The sequence below is a fragment of the Podarcis cretensis genome (genome assembly GCF_951804945.1).
Source record: "Podarcis cretensis genome assembly, chromosome: 3".
NCBI classification, from domain to species: Eukaryota; Metazoa; Chordata; class Lepidosauria; order Squamata; family Lacertidae; genus Podarcis; species Podarcis cretensis.
Genome location: NC_137172.1, coordinates 41,754,927 through 41,772,706, shown reverse-complemented (window position 1 = coordinate 41,772,706; position 17,780 = coordinate 41,754,927). Strand labels below are relative to the sequence as shown.

Sequence of the window (17,780 nt, the reverse complement as noted above, 5' to 3'; positions counted from 1 at the left end):
GCAGTTAGTATTGGGCTCCTTTGGGAGGGAGGGTGGGATATAAATTTAACAAATAATATTTGTGAGGGGAAAGAGCAGCTACTAAAGCGATTTGGGATTCGAGTCATTGTCTTTTTTTAAAAAAACAAAGAGAAGTAAAGATGATGGCGCTTTTGCTGCTTAATTTATATTAAAATTTTCTATCCAAGCTGATGTTGGCATCAGTCCCAATGCTCATGGAACTCAGATGCTGCAAGTTATGCAAGTCCAGTGAACCATGGTGCAACCCGTGCCAGGTTTGTTTCTTGTGAATGAAGTCTCATCCATTAGCACAAGTGGGGCACTTCCCTACCAAGCTGCCCTCAGCCAGCCCCCACCTGTCTGCCTCCTTAGTTACACCCAGTCCAGTCCATGGAACTAGCTGTCAGCTTCCTCCTCTTTAGTCTCAGTGTTGCCTTTGTAAACTCAGCAGGGAGAAAGAAGTGGACAAAGTCAGAATTAATTGGTTCCATTTTTCATTGGCTATCTCCCCCTACTGTTGACCTTCCTGCCTTTTGTTCTACAAGTCTGAATGGGCACCAGCCTCCACCACTGAGTGTGTGATGGCCTGGGAATCCGATTCAGAGGCTGAACCGGAGGAATCCCAGCCTGCACAGGAGTCCCCGCCTCCAGGGCCAGCTGAACTGGGGCAGGGCCTTGATTCTGAAGCGCCTGCACCTGTGCCAGATCCTCAGGAGCAGGCACCAGGTGAATCCACTCTGGCTCCGGAGGAGGTTGAGGACACAGTGCCTACAGGTGTGCCCCTCCCAGCCCCTGTCAGAGGAAGGTGAGTCTCCCCCTGGGTCCAGTAACCCTCCAGCCTCTCCTGAGCTGCAGAGGCTCAGGGCAGAGAGGCGGAGGGAACTGATTTCTCCCAGGAGGAGTGCTCACCTTAAGGCCAGGAGAGGCGGGTCTCCTGGGGGCCGGGACCGCCCCTGGCCTCAGAGAAGATAAAGGCCAGTCAGCCCGGTCCCAGGTTGCGGGAGCAACGTCGTTGAAGAGCTGTTTCGGCCAGCACCCAGTCCTATTCCTCCAGAGTTCCTGTCCTTGCCCGGCTCCTCGCTTCGAACCCCGCTTCGCCCGTGGAGGACTGTCTGCCAACCCTCGACTCAGGTCCTGGACCTCGCCTCACGGTAACCTCCCCCCGGGACCAGCACAGAGTGAATCTTGAATGGATCACCAGAGTGAGCCCAGAAAACTGGTTTACCACTAGAGGACCAGATTCCAGTGTGACAACAGTAATAGACCCCAAAATAAGTGGCTGGACTTGAATGAACTGGCCCTCACTTTATTCATTGGCTTTGGTACAACACTTGGATGCTAATAATAATAATAATAATAATAATAATAATAATAATAATGCTCCTATTTAGAATTTATATAACACTTTGGAATGTTCAAAGTGTTTTGTATACATTCTTATCGCAACTTTGTAAGGTAGGTCAGGATTCTTATCCCTATATTGCAGATGGCAACTTCAAGAGAGGTAGCTGTGTTAGTCTGCAGCAGCATGAGTGACAGGCCTGACGCACTGTAAAGACTCACACATTTATTATTGTGGCCTAAGTGGACTGGAATGCCCTTCATCATCAGATGTACCCTCATCCTGCTCCGCTCCAGTCAATATGAAAAATGGTGCCAGGGGTAAGTCTTCATAACTCATTATCAATTGCTTACTTTTATTGTAGCCGTAAAGAGTTACAGGGGCCCTCTGTCTAGGGTGACACCCATGAATTACAGTGTTCTAAACCAAGCTGTGCAGTAACTTATTTGAATAATAATGGTAGTCTCCTTTATACAACAGATATGTAGAGATTTTTGGTCCTGTGTTGACAAACAGATGTGGGTTGAGTCCTAGTGCATTTTACTCAGATTAAAACCATTGTAATTATGGGCCTAATTTAGTCATGGGCGTGAATTTCAGTGGGTCTTCTTTGAGTTTGACTAACACTGGGTACAATCCTATGTTGTTTATCTCCCTTCCCTACATTGCCCCAGTATGTGACTTGCTGCCACTTTTACAGTGCATCTTTTCTTGCTCATATAGCTGCAGACCTTGAGCCCCGGTCAGCAACTAGCTCTATGGGAGGCCCATTTTGAAGAAGAGCTAGCAGGTGGTCTGTCATCTCCCAAAGTGGGCTTCCATTCCCACTATAGTTTCTTGTCTCTGGTTTATCAACTGGGGGACCAGCTGACACACTTCAGGGGGATCAATGTAGCCCTACACCCTCCAATTGTTTGCTTGTTTATTAAATTTATACACCACTCTTCATTCAAAGATCACAGGGTGGTGTACAGTATAAAAGCACAAAATACATGGTATAACACCAACAATACTAACCCTGCCTCCTTTGCCTATAGTGTTTTTTATTAACAGTCCTGAACAGCTCAGAATCTTACCTTTTAGAGCAGGGGCAACTTCAGCTCTGTAGGATCTACTGCTGTATGTATGTGTCTTTGTGTGTGCTTTCTATAACCTTGAGACCTGCCGATTGGATCATGGTGTAAAAGACTTATTTAAGAATTCTGAGCCCACTTTAAATGCCTGGCAGAATAGGTCTTTGCCAAAAGATACTTAGCATTGGCCAAACTTTGGGCAGAGGAGGGAGAAAGGTATTCTACAACCAAGTACCATTGCCATGAAAGCGCTCTGGCAGGTTGTAGATCCTCTGAACTCATTAAGGGGTGGCATTACCAAGAAGGCCAAAACTAGACTGAAATTCATTTTTTCATAGACAATGTGGTTGGAACAGTACAAAATATACAAAAGGAGCATGCTCCCTGCTCAATCTAAATAAGAGAGCAGCCCAGAATGGCATACTCACAGGGTATGTCTATGCCCAAGGTAAATAATTGTAGAACAGTTCAGTCTGATGAATTGTACTCGTGCCTACAGAAGCCCGAGCCATGACAAATCTGTTAGAACATAGTCCATTGACTTACTTAAGTTCTATTGATGTCAAGGGTAGAAAGCAGTTCTGTTCGTTGGTTTCAATTATATATTTAACCATGTGATTAAAGCTATAATCCTTTGCACACTTACTTAGGAGCAAGTCCCGATGAGTTTAATGTGATTAATTTCAGAGTAAACATTCATATTACATATTGCTTTCAAGGAAATCAGTGGGATGAGAGGTGCTTAACTTCACTTGTATTGTGCCTCGTCACACATTAAGGTGCCATTTTTGAGGTAAATGAGTACCTTATATTTTCTGTGTTATCTTAATCTGGGGGACTATGGAGCGCATGTAATGCCGGGGGGGGGGGGGAGAGAATCAGGAAGCTGATGGAGGAAAGAGCATTGAGAATAAAACATTCCTTCTCTACATGTCTTTCCCTAGGCAAAGATGTGTCACATGTTTTGAATGTACTTGTGAATTCTGTCTTGCCTGCTAAGGGACAAAAGCAGAAATCTGTACTCAGCATGCTAGCATCCTCTTGTTATTGGATATGGGGTTAGATATTATTTCTCGGTTTCTAGTCTTTAATTATAATCTACATTCTCATCATGGAAAGAGGTCTGAGAACTTGTGGGTGAGAAAATGGAGTCAGTAAACTCTTGTTTCAAGGCTTTTGAAGTCTTTAGGATTATATGACTATCTCCGTTCATTTCAGTGGTTGGTGAAACAGATTTTTCAGAGGCTGAAAAAATCTTCTTGCTTTTCTGATCTCTGATTAGAATGGATTGTGCAGATATTTATTTACTTCATGTTTCCATTCCCAGTTCACCATCAGACCCCAAAATATGTCTGAAATGTGAGGTCTCCGATAGCAGACTAGGCTCTACTTATTCAACACTGAATTTTCTCTTGGAAACAGCAGTTTGAAGGGTACTGAGTGATCATAAAGAACACCACCATGCTGCACATTCCATGCCTACGCAGGAACTGCAGAATTACATTCTCTTAAGTATTGTCCAGACGTTGGAATCTGTTAATGTCTGCAGATTGCACTATTTGCTTCCAACCTTTAAAAAGTTTTGTTACAATGTAGGCATTGCTTGTTATTATAATTGATCTAGCCCTTAATAGGTTGTTTACAGTATCTCTAATGCATCTTCATAACAATCCTTTAAAGTACCAGCAGGTGGATGGTGTAATGGCTTAGGTAGCCACTGCCTGCTGGAGCTAAGTAGGGTCGAGCCTGGTTAAACAATCCTTTAAAGCAGCTTATTAATATTCTCTCTAACAGAAAGAGAACCCAGGCACTGAGTACCATTTGCCCTATAAACACCAGAGTGTTTATAGCTATGGCTGCTATAGCACTTCATCCATAATCATTGTATGACTAAGCTGTTCATATTTTAGTTCATAGCTATTAAAAACTTCTGCTAGGATGCTTCCATATTTAGAATCTTCGACACTGCTGAAACATTGCTTTTCCGGACTTAACTGGAAGCAGAATCAACACAGCAGTTAATATAGTGTTCTGTTATCCAGCAATGTTCATCCCCATGACTGAGATTATTTTTACAATGTTTACACGTTATAATGGTTATGCAGTCTGCAAAGCCCTCTCTAACTTTAAATAGAACTGATGTCCTTGCCATTTTACCTCTAATTGCTTCCTGTTTGGTGTGGTCACAGTGTTACTGATGTATTGCCCTTTGAATAGTTAGTTCCTGTTCCCTTCAAGCTCCCATATACAGATCACCCTTCTGTAGAAAGTGAAGAAATTCTACACCCAGAACCCATATGTGTGCATACAGGGCTCCAGCACCATGTCACTGACACAGACAGCTTTGAACTTACGTGCATGCTGTAGAATGTATTCTCCCTTTCATATTCTGGTTGAGGATGAATGCTAGTACAGAATTTAGAAGTCTACCTCAATTGAGTTTTTTGTTTGTTTTAAAGGAAAAGCAAATTCCCTGTCTCCATGAGAAAAGAATAGAGTCACACATAGTCTGAAGTTCTGGTTTTAAATGTAGAACTCAGACATGATTTTCTAGGGATGCAGAGTAGTGTCGCTTTGACATCTGGCCCAATGGTTGGGAGCCCTCTATACCTAGCACTGGATATAAGAGTGGCAACCAGTTCAATTTACTACCAGAAATGTCAGGAAGGACTGCTTGGGGACTGATGCCTCTTGCTTAATGCTGCTACCCATTTGTCTGCAGTCCTCTGCCCATACCTCCCTCCTTCTTCAAGTGCCTTATTCTACTCCCCCATGGCAAAAAGTTCCACATTCTTTAAAAACCAGAGCAGAATAAATTATGTAAAATATGATAAGCTTGGAAGCAGCCTGTTTCATTCCTTCAAGAGTTTGGGGGTTTTTTTGGGTTGTTTTTTTTTTGTTTTTAATTAAAGAGCACTGAATACCAGACAGACATCTTGAGCTATGAGAGAAGCTCATGTCTGGTTATAAAAGTTGGACAGAGAGAGCTACCTCCCACTTCTACATGGGGACAGAAATCTGATATTCATACTATGTTGGGATCAGAAATATGCCACTGCTACGCCGACTGGCAAAATAGCCACCATATTCAATACATACTCAGCCCAGGAGAGAAGGAGAAAAATACACAAGTGGAGAAAAAAAACCAGCATCCCTGGAGAGGGGCCAGCCCTACCATTTGGTAGGTGGTTGCCTCAGGCGGCAAGTGATGGAGTGGTGAGAGGACAGTGGTGACAGCCTCACCATCTGCTCCTTCTGAGTTCTCCTTGCTGTTTCCATGTATTGCTGGACAGAGCTGTGTGTGCTACAGCTACTGCATCACCTAAGCTAACTGACTGCCCTCGGGGGTGGTGGAAGATACCAGACCAGTTGACTTCTGTATGTAAAAAGGGGGTTGGTACCATGCTGTCCTTTGCTTCACGCAGCAAAATATCTAGGGCCAACCATGCCCTGGAAACTGCCAGTGCCCACCAAGCAGGGACATGTCCCCCACAAATGAGGGAGCCAATGAACTCAAGAGGACAAGGGACATATACACCCAGCACATATCCCTACACACATCCACAGCACACATCCACAGAAGCAACACATGCAGAAATGCTGCCCTGGCTCCATCGATCCCAGTAGCACAACCAGCAATGACCCTGCTATGGCTAGTCCTTACATATGCCTTATAGGTAGGAGTTAGAATTCCTATTTTTCAAGAACTTTTTCAGAGCTCAAGGCACAAAGAGGAGGAGAGAGAGCTCATGCAATGCTGCACCTACAGAGCTCCCTGAGCAGGGGACCAGCAGGAAGCACACACAGCTCTCCTGTGAGAAGGGTTCAAGATCTACCCAGGGAGGAAACAGTTTTGCCTAGCAGCCCAGGGCAAGGACAGACCCAAACTGGAAATGTCTCACTGAATAAGCCGTGGGGCTAGGAAGGAGGAGGGTGTGTTTTGCCTCAAGTGGCAAACGGGATGCATAGGCCCTGAATAAGAGTGAACACCAATGGTAGCTTGGAATTACTGTGGCCTATTCAGATGGAGTGGAGGGAAAATGAAGAAGGAAAAGTTGAAAGATGAATACACTATAGAAACCATAATCTCAGGGTTCCTCCCTTCCCCTTTTATTGGCAAACTGTGGAACTGTCTGGACTTGGCTGAAGAGTTGTTGCTGCAGAGAGAATTCATTATGAGTTTAATAAGAATTCTTCAAATGTTTCAAACCCCAGTGTTAATCTAGCACATCAAGGCTGAGAACTGCATAGCTCGAAGCTGAACATGGAATCCCAGTAAGCAATTCCAGTCCTCTGAGAGCAGCTGGATCAACACATTAGCAATGAATCATCAATTCTGCCTCTGATTTTCTCCCTTATTAATGAAAACATCCATGTCTTTCCAAGTTTACATAATCTGGGGTCACGTGGTTACTGCTGCGAAACAAAAAAACTCTTCTAAGACCTCATTAGAGGAAGACAAATGTATGAATAGACTATTTTTGTCCATTTCATTCCTTGGTCAGCAGCTGCTTTTGCTGGAAGGCCACTTTGGCTGGGGTAGTGGCAGGCTAGGTTTCCAACTCCCTTTCTCCCAAAGATCCTCCTGCCAAGTTCTAGCACTCCAATGTTCACCTCTCCACCCAATTTTTCATCTCTTGGTTGGCAGCAGGGGGTGGGGACTGCATTTTGCCCACGGGCCTCCAGCTGCTAACCACTATACAGCAATGCTTGTTCATGCTGATCACGCTCCAGAGTACAGTAGTTGGAGTCATCATTATGAGTTAGAAACACAGTATTCATCTGAAAATTCATAAGCACTTAATGTTGGGTTTATGCCCATTTAGTACCTCCAGCACTGAGAATAAGGGGATGCTAAAGCACAGCTGTTATGCAGAGTTGGGCTGTGAATGCTCCTGTGGAACAGTGGGAGTTCCTTCTCCCTTGGTACTATGTACCAAGACTTGGTAGCTGGTAATAGATGAGGAATGACTATTGGTGAGAGTCATATAGCTCAGCGGTAGAGCATCTGCTTCAGATGCAGAAAATCCCAGGTTTAATTTCCTCATCTCTAGGTAGGGCTGGGTATGTCTTCAGTTTGGAGCTGTTGTCCAGAAGATGATGCTGGATAGATGGACCAATGGTCTTCGGAAACTTCCAATATTCCTAAGCTTGGCTGAAGCAGTTGCAAGAGAAGCCTATTAATGGTATTTTCCTAATTATAGCTGCTTCTCAAAGGTCGATTGAATCATGACATTTACTAGAATGAATAATAAACAGCTTTATGGTCTTCCCAATCTCATATCTAAGGGATAACTGCTGGGGGAAATACGTTGGCCTAAATACACACACACACACACACACACACACAACAACAACAACAACAACAACAACAACAACAACAACAACAACAACAAACGGGCCTCTTAACTGTTAGAGAAGCAATGTGCATAGTGTCCAAATAAAATGTAATTTTTAAACAGTTATAAAATAATTTTACAATTATATGATGGGTTGGGGAAAACAGCCCTATGTTTCAATGACTAAAAAGAATATGATGACACACATGACATACATGTACAATACACAGCTCTGCAAGAGAACTTTTAGGACTCTGAAAAGCTATTGGTAGATGACAATGGAATGAGCTCTCAAAACTGCTACCTTGAAATTATGGTCTCTTGGTGACCTGGTAGTAAGCATGTGCCATTAGGAAAGTACTGCATTGTTCATGTAACACATAACCTGCCCAGGTAATACAGTGTAGGAAGCTAAGGCCCTACTATTGTGTATGTGTCATTCCTGCTCCTGGCACTGATAATAGCATCATAAGGCATTTCAGATTGTCTGTTCTACTGGAGTCTGGAGCACGAACCTGTCAGCAAAATTTATTGGAAACTCCACCACATGGAACTCATGGAATTTCCTGTTCCTCTTATGAGTTTTCCTCTCCCGGATTTAAAAACATTGTACTTAAGGTAAAATGGCTTTAGTCAACATAAGTGCTACAGGTAAATTCTACTTCCACACACTCTGGAAAAAATATAGCCTCTTTCAAATATGTAACAGATATAAAAATAAAAAGGCCAAGCAATGTACTTTTAGATGCTGACTCAGTAATTTACTAGCCATTATAGAACATGAAAGAAAAGTTAAATCACAACTGTTGGTGGCAACAGATAAAGGAGCCCAGTCTGATTGAGAAGGAGAAACCGGACTGGGGAGATGCAGAAAGGTCTACATTGGCATTCCTCAGAAGCTAATCAACAATGGTGGAGAAGTTGCCCTGAAAGACAACTTGCCCACCATCCTATCCTCAGCTGCAGGGAAGTCTGAATGTGTTCAAGAGTACACATGCTCATTTTACTATAGCTAGAGGCCACAGAACAGACTGGTGTCCTTTATAAACAGAACGTACAACTGAGAACACACAACCCCCCACAAAAAACCCAGACATGTAGGGATTCTCAGTAGACAATTCAGTGTGGAAAGTTTGCACTCAAAGCAAAGCTCTTGAAAAGCACTTCTCTGTGCACATGACCTATTTCCAACTTTAAATGTGTGGTATGACTTAGGCTGCATCAACAAAAGCATAGTGTCCAGATCACAAGAAGTCATAGTTCCACTATATTCTGAGCTGGTCAGGCTGCATTTGGAGCAATGTGTCCAGTACTAGGTGCTCCGTTTTAAGGAGGACATTGGCATACTGGAGAATGTCCAGAGGATGGTAACCAGGATTGTGAAGGGCATGGAAACCAGATCATATGAAGAGTGGCTGAAAGATATGTTTAGCCTAGGGAGAACAGAAGATTAAGCAGAGACATGATAGTTGGCTTGAAATATCTAAGTGGCTGTCACACAGAAGATGGAGCAGACTTGTTCTCTGTTCCTTCAGAGAACAGGCTATATCCACTGTGAGTCATACTCAAAGCTGACCCACTGAAAATAATGGACATAGCTAATTTAGAGTCTACTTGGAGTTGAACTTGGATAAAACCTTATGAGTGAAAGTTGCAGGGAAGCATACTTTGGCTAAACATAGGAGAAACTTCCTAATGGCATGAGTTGTTCAATAGTTGTTCAATAGTAGAGCAAGCTGCTTCAGGAAGTGTTAGGCCCTCCTTTGCTGGAGGTATTTAAAAAGACCTGGGACAACCATTTATCAGGGATCCTGCACTGACTTCCAAGATCTCTTTCAGCTCTACAATTTGATGAACCCAGTCAATTTGAAACTAAAAGGACTCATTCTGTCGCCATTCCTACAAGTATGTCTCTGCAAATGGAATTGCAAGTGTATTAAAGGTTTGCTCCTTTATCCAAAACAATTCAGAAACACAAAGGTAGCTCTGCAAAGCACAATGATTCTAGAGCGTGGTCTGAAGGCAGAGGGTTCAGCAGCCTTGCTCTATCTGGTTAGTGTTTGAACAGAGGCCATGTGGGAACCTTATGTAGGCCACTTTCCATTCTCTCATGAAGACACAGATACAAATGAAATGAATAAATAAATCATGGATGTCCTAGATTTCAGAACACCTCTGCTTTGTGACCCTTTTCTGAACACACACCACATTTCTGGAGTGTTCCTTTGGCAATGTGAACATGCAACAATTATGACCAATAGCAACACTGTCTTACCTATTAAATTTCCAATTACACTTGTCTGAGCTACTGTATTAGGAACGTGTGAATGACTATGTGACTTGTAAGCATGAAAATTGTCTAACCTTCATCTCACTCTTTAGATTATTCACAGAGAGGAATAAAAGTTCCAATGCTTTCTGAAATAAAGTTCCAATGCTTTCTGAAATAAAAGGTACAAGAGGTGCTAGATAAGAAAAAAACCCAGAATCCCAATATCAGGGGATAGTATTCTTTAACCATGTATTTGGTGGTATTTTACAGCTCAGCGGTCCAAATTCACATAAAGTGAATATTCCTGACCAATGTAGATATATTACTGGATGCCATGAATCACTGTTTACTAGACATTCTCATGAAATATGATACATTTCTGACTCATTTTTAATTCCCTCGCCAGTATAAGTCATAAAGTAATATGAAACTATAGGCTACAGGTACCCCAAATTGAGTTCAGGGAGGACTATTTTCTGTTTTTAGGGACAATACTGAATTCTTTATTTCACCTCCCTCCCTCATGCACGGGCTCCTGTGAGAATGCTATTTAGTTCTCTTCAGAAATTACCCTTCAAGTATTCAACTGAGTTTGGTGAAGGTGCAGAGGGGAAATCAAGTGGCTCTGTCCTACCTGACTTCTGCACATCAAGTGAAGGTTTGAAGGGGATCCTAAACACATTGAATCCTTCCTTTAAACCTTTGCTGAAGGCCAAGGGAAACAGCCAGTGGACATCAACATGTTTGGGGAAGGGGTGGGGCCAATAGACACACTTCCCTTCTATGCAGTCACTGAACATGTGGAGGCTAATTTCTGAAAAGTCTTTTCTGTTGTCTTGCAGTATCATGGCACAATATTGTTATGGGTTTGTGGAGGGCCATGTTTCCCTAAATTTCTGGGTGCCAGATCCTCCCCATAATTCCTGGATTTAGTAAAAGTTAGAATTAATCTAGGTTTGATTAAACGTTGCCAAACACAGAAACTCTCTGGATTTAATTATGCTAACAAGCTAAGCCAGCTTGGCAGAGCTAGCTGGATAATTGTAGAGTTGGAAGGGACCCTGAGGATCTTCTGGTCCAACCCCCTGCAATGCAGAAATATGCAGCTGTCCCATAGGGGATCAAATGGCTGGCCTGTTACGTATTTAGTGGTCTGTGTTTGCCTGAGCTTGAGTCTGGACTAAGGATTCTGAGCTCCTGTGTTCTGATTTGATACATATTCAATCACAGAACGTTTCCAGATTTGGGCCTCTGCCATTGGCCCTCGAACTTTGAGTCATGATTTGCAGTTTGGAAGTTTAGACAGCCAATCACGTTGGGAGTGGGAGTGGCCCAGGCTTTCAGAAATGTATCTAAGCAGTTGCTTTGCCTCCATTTCCCAGTTATGTAGTTCAATAAAGGCTCTTGCTGTTATCACTGTGTCTTGCCTCTTGGGAACCCACCTACATTTCATGGCCCACCAAAGAAACCATCAGAGGACAAGACTGCTAGGCAAAGGGGAGTGGAGTGGGACCCCTTCTTTGCTGGGTGCTAGTGGGCAGAGGCAAAGGCTAAGATTAGGGTTCCAACTCTGAATGCCATAGGCAGGGAGGAAGTCCTTGGAGTTGGTTATCAGCAAGAAGGAGGAGAGGCAGAACTTCATGAGAGCTGGGGATGACAGGCTGGAACAAAGAGACACACAGGGTGACTGTCTTTTGAGTCCAATGTTGTCCTTAAGGGGGAAGCCAGATCTCATGGAATCTGATTGCTCTGCAATCCCTCCAGCTAGGTGCAGGTTGTGTGTATATATATGTGTGTGTGTAAATAAAACCATATATCATAAAGACACCACAGTTTCTGCTGTGCCCAATTTTTGAAGGAAACCTGAACCCTCAGTAAGCACTTGGAACGCCTAGAATCTCACATCACTCAGAGGTGGGTGGCATGTAACAATATTGTTGTGCTCTTTGAGCAGTGAGTACTTCTATTGGAACAGTGCAAGGTTACAAGGGTGCAGGTATTTTCCTTGTGGAAGAAGGTGGCAGGAGGCTTATACGTGTTTTGTAATGTTTGCATGTACTTACTGATATACAGGTTGAGCATAGGTGGAGGCACAGTTTAAATATTCCAACAGCCCAAAGTAGCTTTGTTTTGTTTAATTCCGGTTTAGGATTATTGGATTAAATATTCTTAGCAACCATTTTTAATAAGTGAGAGGAAGTGTGGGATCATGGCTAAGTGTGTACACAGTGAGATGGGAAGCTCCTCCTCTTAGCCATGAACTTGTTAGGTGGCTTTAGGCAAATCCAGTAGCATTCTCCCTTTCTCTGCTGTCACCAACATCCATTCCACCCAGCTGAAAGCAGGGACTGTCTTGTTTTTATCGAGCTTATGTAAGTCACCCTGAAAGCCTTTTCACCTAGGATAAAGATTCCTTAAATAAATGAATATATTACTGCCTCCGCTCCTGCCAGACCAGCAGTCTGGCAATCAGTTATTATTGTGTTTGTTTATTTATTACATTTGCATCTCATGTTTCTTCAGTCAAACTTAAGGTGGCATGCATGGGGTTACCAGACCGTCTCCTATCCTGTCACTGATCAAGTTTTGTTCATCTTTACCTTTAGACCAGAGTCTTACCTGGCTTCCCTTATGAGGATGTTGTAAGAATTACCAAGGCAATGCATATAAAGAGCTTTGGACATTTGAATTCTGCTGCATTTATTATCACCATCACAGAACTCTTTCAACAGATGAGATTCATCATATGCAGAAAGCCGTATAATTTGGTTGTGATGAGTACCTATCATGCTTTGTACATTTGCTTGTGAATTGTGTAATTGTGCTCTTATCTTAGATGCATGAACGTAGCCAGAGAGCACTAGCATCCATCAATAGGAGTCAACATGGATGGAGGAGGGAATTTTACCAGCTCCACTCAGCAGATTAGAAGTTTGTAGGTGATGAAAGCCAATTATCACATAGCGATTGATGCAAGAACTTTCACACGTTCACATTGTAAAGAAATAGCCATTATCATATAGATACTATAATGTATGTAACTACTCTTAAGGGTTCATCTTTTTAAAAAGCTGATGCAAAAGCAGGTGGATTAAATTAAATAAACTAAATGCAATCTAATTAGCCACCAGATTAACAAAACAACACAAAAATTAGGATGCTCTCATTGGACATGAGATATTATGTGAACCCAAGCAGATTTGTTTACCCAGTCTAGAGAGGACCACAAAGAAGTACTTCATTGACATAATACAATGGTAAGAAGTTTGGGTAGCATCACTGATGCCAAAAAGAAGAGGCATTAACAAAAAAGGAACAAAGAGAAGTAGCTGAACATCAAATGGACTGGGGCAGGGAAATAATGAATGAAGATTACAGAAAGGAACAGACAGCTGTACTGGGTGTGATAGTCTCAGCCCTTCAAAATGCAGTCAGCCCACTTGTTATATATGAGAAGAAAAGCTTTCTTGAATCCTTAAGGTTGCCTGTCTTAGAATTAAGTATTAGAATTTCAGGTCCAGCAGATTAACATACCGACTGCAGCAAGATGGAAGTGAGTCAGTTTTCAAGTATTTCTGCACCTAAACAAACAGATTTTACTCAAGAAAGAAAAATATTTTTCACTTCCATTATAAATGGCAGGGATGTGGTGGCTGAGCTCTATCTACACCATAAGCCAGGAATCTGTCATTGGAATGGGACTAGGGTTACTATGCACACTTTTATCTTGGAGCTACTCCCAGTGAGCTCAGTAGGACTCGCTTCCTAAACATGCATAGGATTGCTCTACATCAGTGTTTCCCAACCTTGGGCCTCCAGCTGTTTTTGAACTACAATTCCCATCATCCCTGACCACTGGTCTTGCTAGCTAGGGATGATGGGAGTTGTAGTCCAAAAACAGCTGGAGGCCCAAGGTTGGGAAATACTGCTCTACATGAAGTGCAAACAGGGCATCCTTCACCAGCCTGGTGCTCTCCAGATGTTTTGGACTACAACTCCCACCAGGCCTGAGCAGCACATGCTGACTGGGACTGATGGGAGTTGTAGTCCGAAATATATGGACAGCACCAGATTGGTGACGGCTGAACTAGGGTGGAAAACATGGGACCAGATCCAAGTGGTATTTGAGGTCATACATATCAGGCAGGTGTCCATCACTTTTGTACAGACATAAGGTGCATCACATGTAGTCTGGAAAAACAATGAGTAAGGCTCATTGTACCCACATATATTTAAAAGAAACACAAATCCTGAAATATTCCAGGGACATCATAAACCCAAGAGTTCCACTGAACTCACCAATAATCCTTGGCTGTTACATTTATCCTGATGCAGTTACAGCAAACAACATTTTCAAGAACTTCAGAACTCGAGATGCTCAGCATTGCTGAGTCTAAACAAACAGCATTGATTAACATTCTCTTTCTCTCGTCTGAGCTATTTTGCTTCAGAGACGTCACTGTTAAAGTTAATAGCTTAACAGCAAACCACATTTAAGGGAATGCCTGGCATTAACAGTTCCAGGCCCCAAACGAGATGCTTTGTGGTCAATTAAGCAATGCAAATTATATCATATAGAGGCATGACTAATACTTGAGGATTAGTGCAAATCCCTTTCACTCACGCGCTTCCTGCTAAAATATGTATTCCTGCCCTACCATACCACTAAGATGGGCATCAGCAAAGATAGGCAGCCTAGGCTGCAAACAACCCTCTGCATACTTACTGAGGAGCAAGTCCAATAGAACTCAGTGCGAGTTACTTCCAGGTAAGGGTTGGCCTTTTAGAGACATCAGATGGCTACAACGGAGATAAGCCTCTTAAGAACACTAGAGGAAAACCCTTTCCAGGCAATCAGCTTAGAGTACAATAAATGCACAGACACTACTCATTTATTGCATGGGATTAAGACATAATGATACTGAGCATTAGTATAGTGCTGTTGAGTATTGAAAATGTTTCACATCCTACCTTAACAATCTTTTAAACGGGCCAGTAAGATAAGTCCATATTTTTATCTTCATACTGCATCTGGTCCAAATGCAGCATCCAGAATGGCGTTTAGTGTTTGCTTCTCAGAACATAACACACAGACTTGGTTTGTATTGGCTTCTGATTCATATAAGGGCAAAATCCCAAGTGCTGCTGGCTGTTACCGCTAAACCCCTAAATGGCTTGAGACCAGGTTATCTGAAGGGCCCCCTACTCCCACAGGAACCTGACCGTGCATTTCATTCAACACCTGTGGCTCCATCTTTGAAGGTGCATTTGGTGAGGACACCAAAGAGAACCTTCTTTGTAATGCAACAGATTACGGAACTTCTTCCTGATAGCTATTTGGTTGGCCCTCTCCCTCTTGAGTTTGACGCCAGTTGTTGGGAATCGCAGGCTGGGGAGAGCACTGTTGTGCTCAGGGTCTGCTTGCAGGTTTTCCACTGGCATCTGGTTGGCCACTGTGAGAACAGACTGCTGGAGAGCATGGATGTTGAGCTGATGTAGCAGACTTTTCTGATGTTCTTAGCAGGGTTGCAAAGGCTTAAAAAAAAAGAAACCTGCACCTTTAATATGTTTTAATCTCTTGTTGTGACAAAGTATCTTTAAACTGACCCAGCTTTATGCCTCATTCTAGCTGCTGTTTTAATTATTTAATTATTCCAGTTTTTACTTCATTGTTTTTATCGTATGTTTGTGTTGGGAGCTTTTTTGAGAATCAAAATGCAAGGTAGGCATTTTCTAAAATAATTAATTTTTCCTCCCAGGAGCACTGTGGTCACATGCACAGCATTCTTCAAAGCCAGAACTGGATTTGGTGTTTAAAAGGGTTCATTTTTTGAGCCTCTAGTTTTAACATTGGTGAAGAGCCTTTCTTAACCTGGCATCACTATTTAGGCTCTCAGTGCATCCGCACCTGGGGTTCTGCTTTAGGATAGACAGAGAATGTGTGTGTGTGTGTGTGTGTGTGTGTATGCCCGTGTCCACTCTTGGACACAGTACTCAGACACTCTGCTTGAGGAAACCTGAAAGTCTTATTCAAGAAATAAGCACAGTCTCAGCATTACCTCAGAGTACAGGATTAATCTATGACAGAGAAGGTACCTGGCTAAGAAGTAGCTGAGATGTTGCCCCAGCACGTGACACACCTCTCCCACTCCACCTTTAAAGAACAGGGTGGGACCATTCACCTACATGGTTCTTATCCCCATTGAGAACACTATGCTCCCAAGTGTGTACTCCTGTGGGAATATGCATGGCTGAGTCTGTCTGCATTGGTGCAGACAGTGGCACCTCCTTGGCAAGAGGACCTGAATCCAACCCTTGGCCTCTCCTTCTGTCTCTAATTCAGCTGGCCCTGCCAGCTCACCAGCTTCCTCCCTGGCTACCATGGAAACTTTGCTCTCAGAGGTTTGAGTGGAGACTGACCCAGGTGGCTCCTCCTCCCTCTTCTGTGCTGTCCAGCAACAGTGAGGTGGAACCCTCTCCCAAGTCACTACTTGAAATTTCCCGCTTCCAGCCTGTCTTCTCCTCCTCTTCCACCTCTGACAGATCCTATTATTCCCCCCCCCCCATCCCAGTTGATGCCACAGGAACGAAGACAGACAGAAAGATATGGGGGTTAATTTGTGTTTTTATATTGTATTTTTATGTTGTGAACCGCCCTGAGATATATGGATGAAGGGCGGTATACAAATTTAATATAAACAAACAAACAAACAAACAAAAATGTGCAAATGGGTAACAGAGATATTGTAAATGGGTCATTGGCAACAGGTTTCTTGTGGGATTTTCACTGGAAAGGGTAAAGCAGGATGAAATCAGGGAAATAATGCCAGCTGGCATTTTCATGCTGACAACGCCATACAGATAGTGCAAAAAAATTTGCATGCATGAGGAACACTGATCCCACCAGAACACCCATCTAGACATACCGTACTTTTCTGTGTATAAGACTATGTTTTTTTACTCTAAAATAATGTTTAAAATATGGGCTCGTCTTATACACGGATATATCTCCCCCCATTTTCTGAAATCGGAGTCCCCCAAAATAGGGGACATCTTATACATGGGGGTGTCTTATAGACGGAAAAATACGGTACACAGAAACTGAGTGTGCATGTTAGGGTACCAATTGGACAGTGCCTGTATGAACTCACAAATGATGTCTCCCCATCCACTATATGGCTATGGAATACTGCATTAGTACCTCTGACTGGGAACTGCAGTGTGTGTTGTTTCAAAAATATCCATGCTGAGGTTGGTTGGTTTTTTAATAGCACACAAAACTACTCAAGTTCAGTTGAGCTTTGGAGCTGCCTCTCCAGAACCAGATTTGCTGTTGGCGATACGAAGTGACTGAAATGACCTGCTTGCACTCCATCCATCAAACACCTGGACAGGGAGCTTTCCACACAGTGATCAAAGCATGGTTTGCTGTGTTGATATATTGGCGAACCTATATGGGGCTGAGCACTTGGGGAGTGATAGACAAAGAGGGTTTGCTGACTACAGACAGGCACATCTGTTTCAGGCTGGCTTTCCAGATGAAGGCCGTCAATAATCAGAGCATACACAATCAGAACTGAAAAGGTTCAGATGATTTGTGCTCTTTGCTCAGTGTCTCTGCCACATGCAGTACTACCTCGTTTGGCAGGAGCCGCCTCTATAAATAAACATACACACACCTTTCTATAAATGGCACACCCTTCTAATTTGCAAATGACCTGAAGGCTTCCTGCCAGCCCAGTCTCTTAAACAAA

General features: G+C 43.0%; 1 protein-coding gene across 1 annotated transcript in view; it reads left to right on the top strand.

Annotated features, from left to right (window-relative positions):
• Window positions 1–1,508: 1,508 nt before the first annotated feature.
• The window catches only part of CDC42EP3 (CDC42 effector protein 3), a 58,483-nt gene continuing 42,211 nt past the window's right edge, over window positions 1,509–17,780 (top strand). Inside the window, exon 1 of the mRNA XM_079969581.1 lies at window positions 1,509–1,662. The gene's annotated coding sequence lies outside the window, so the exon portion shown is untranslated. The remainder of the gene's footprint in view (window positions 1,663–17,780) is intronic.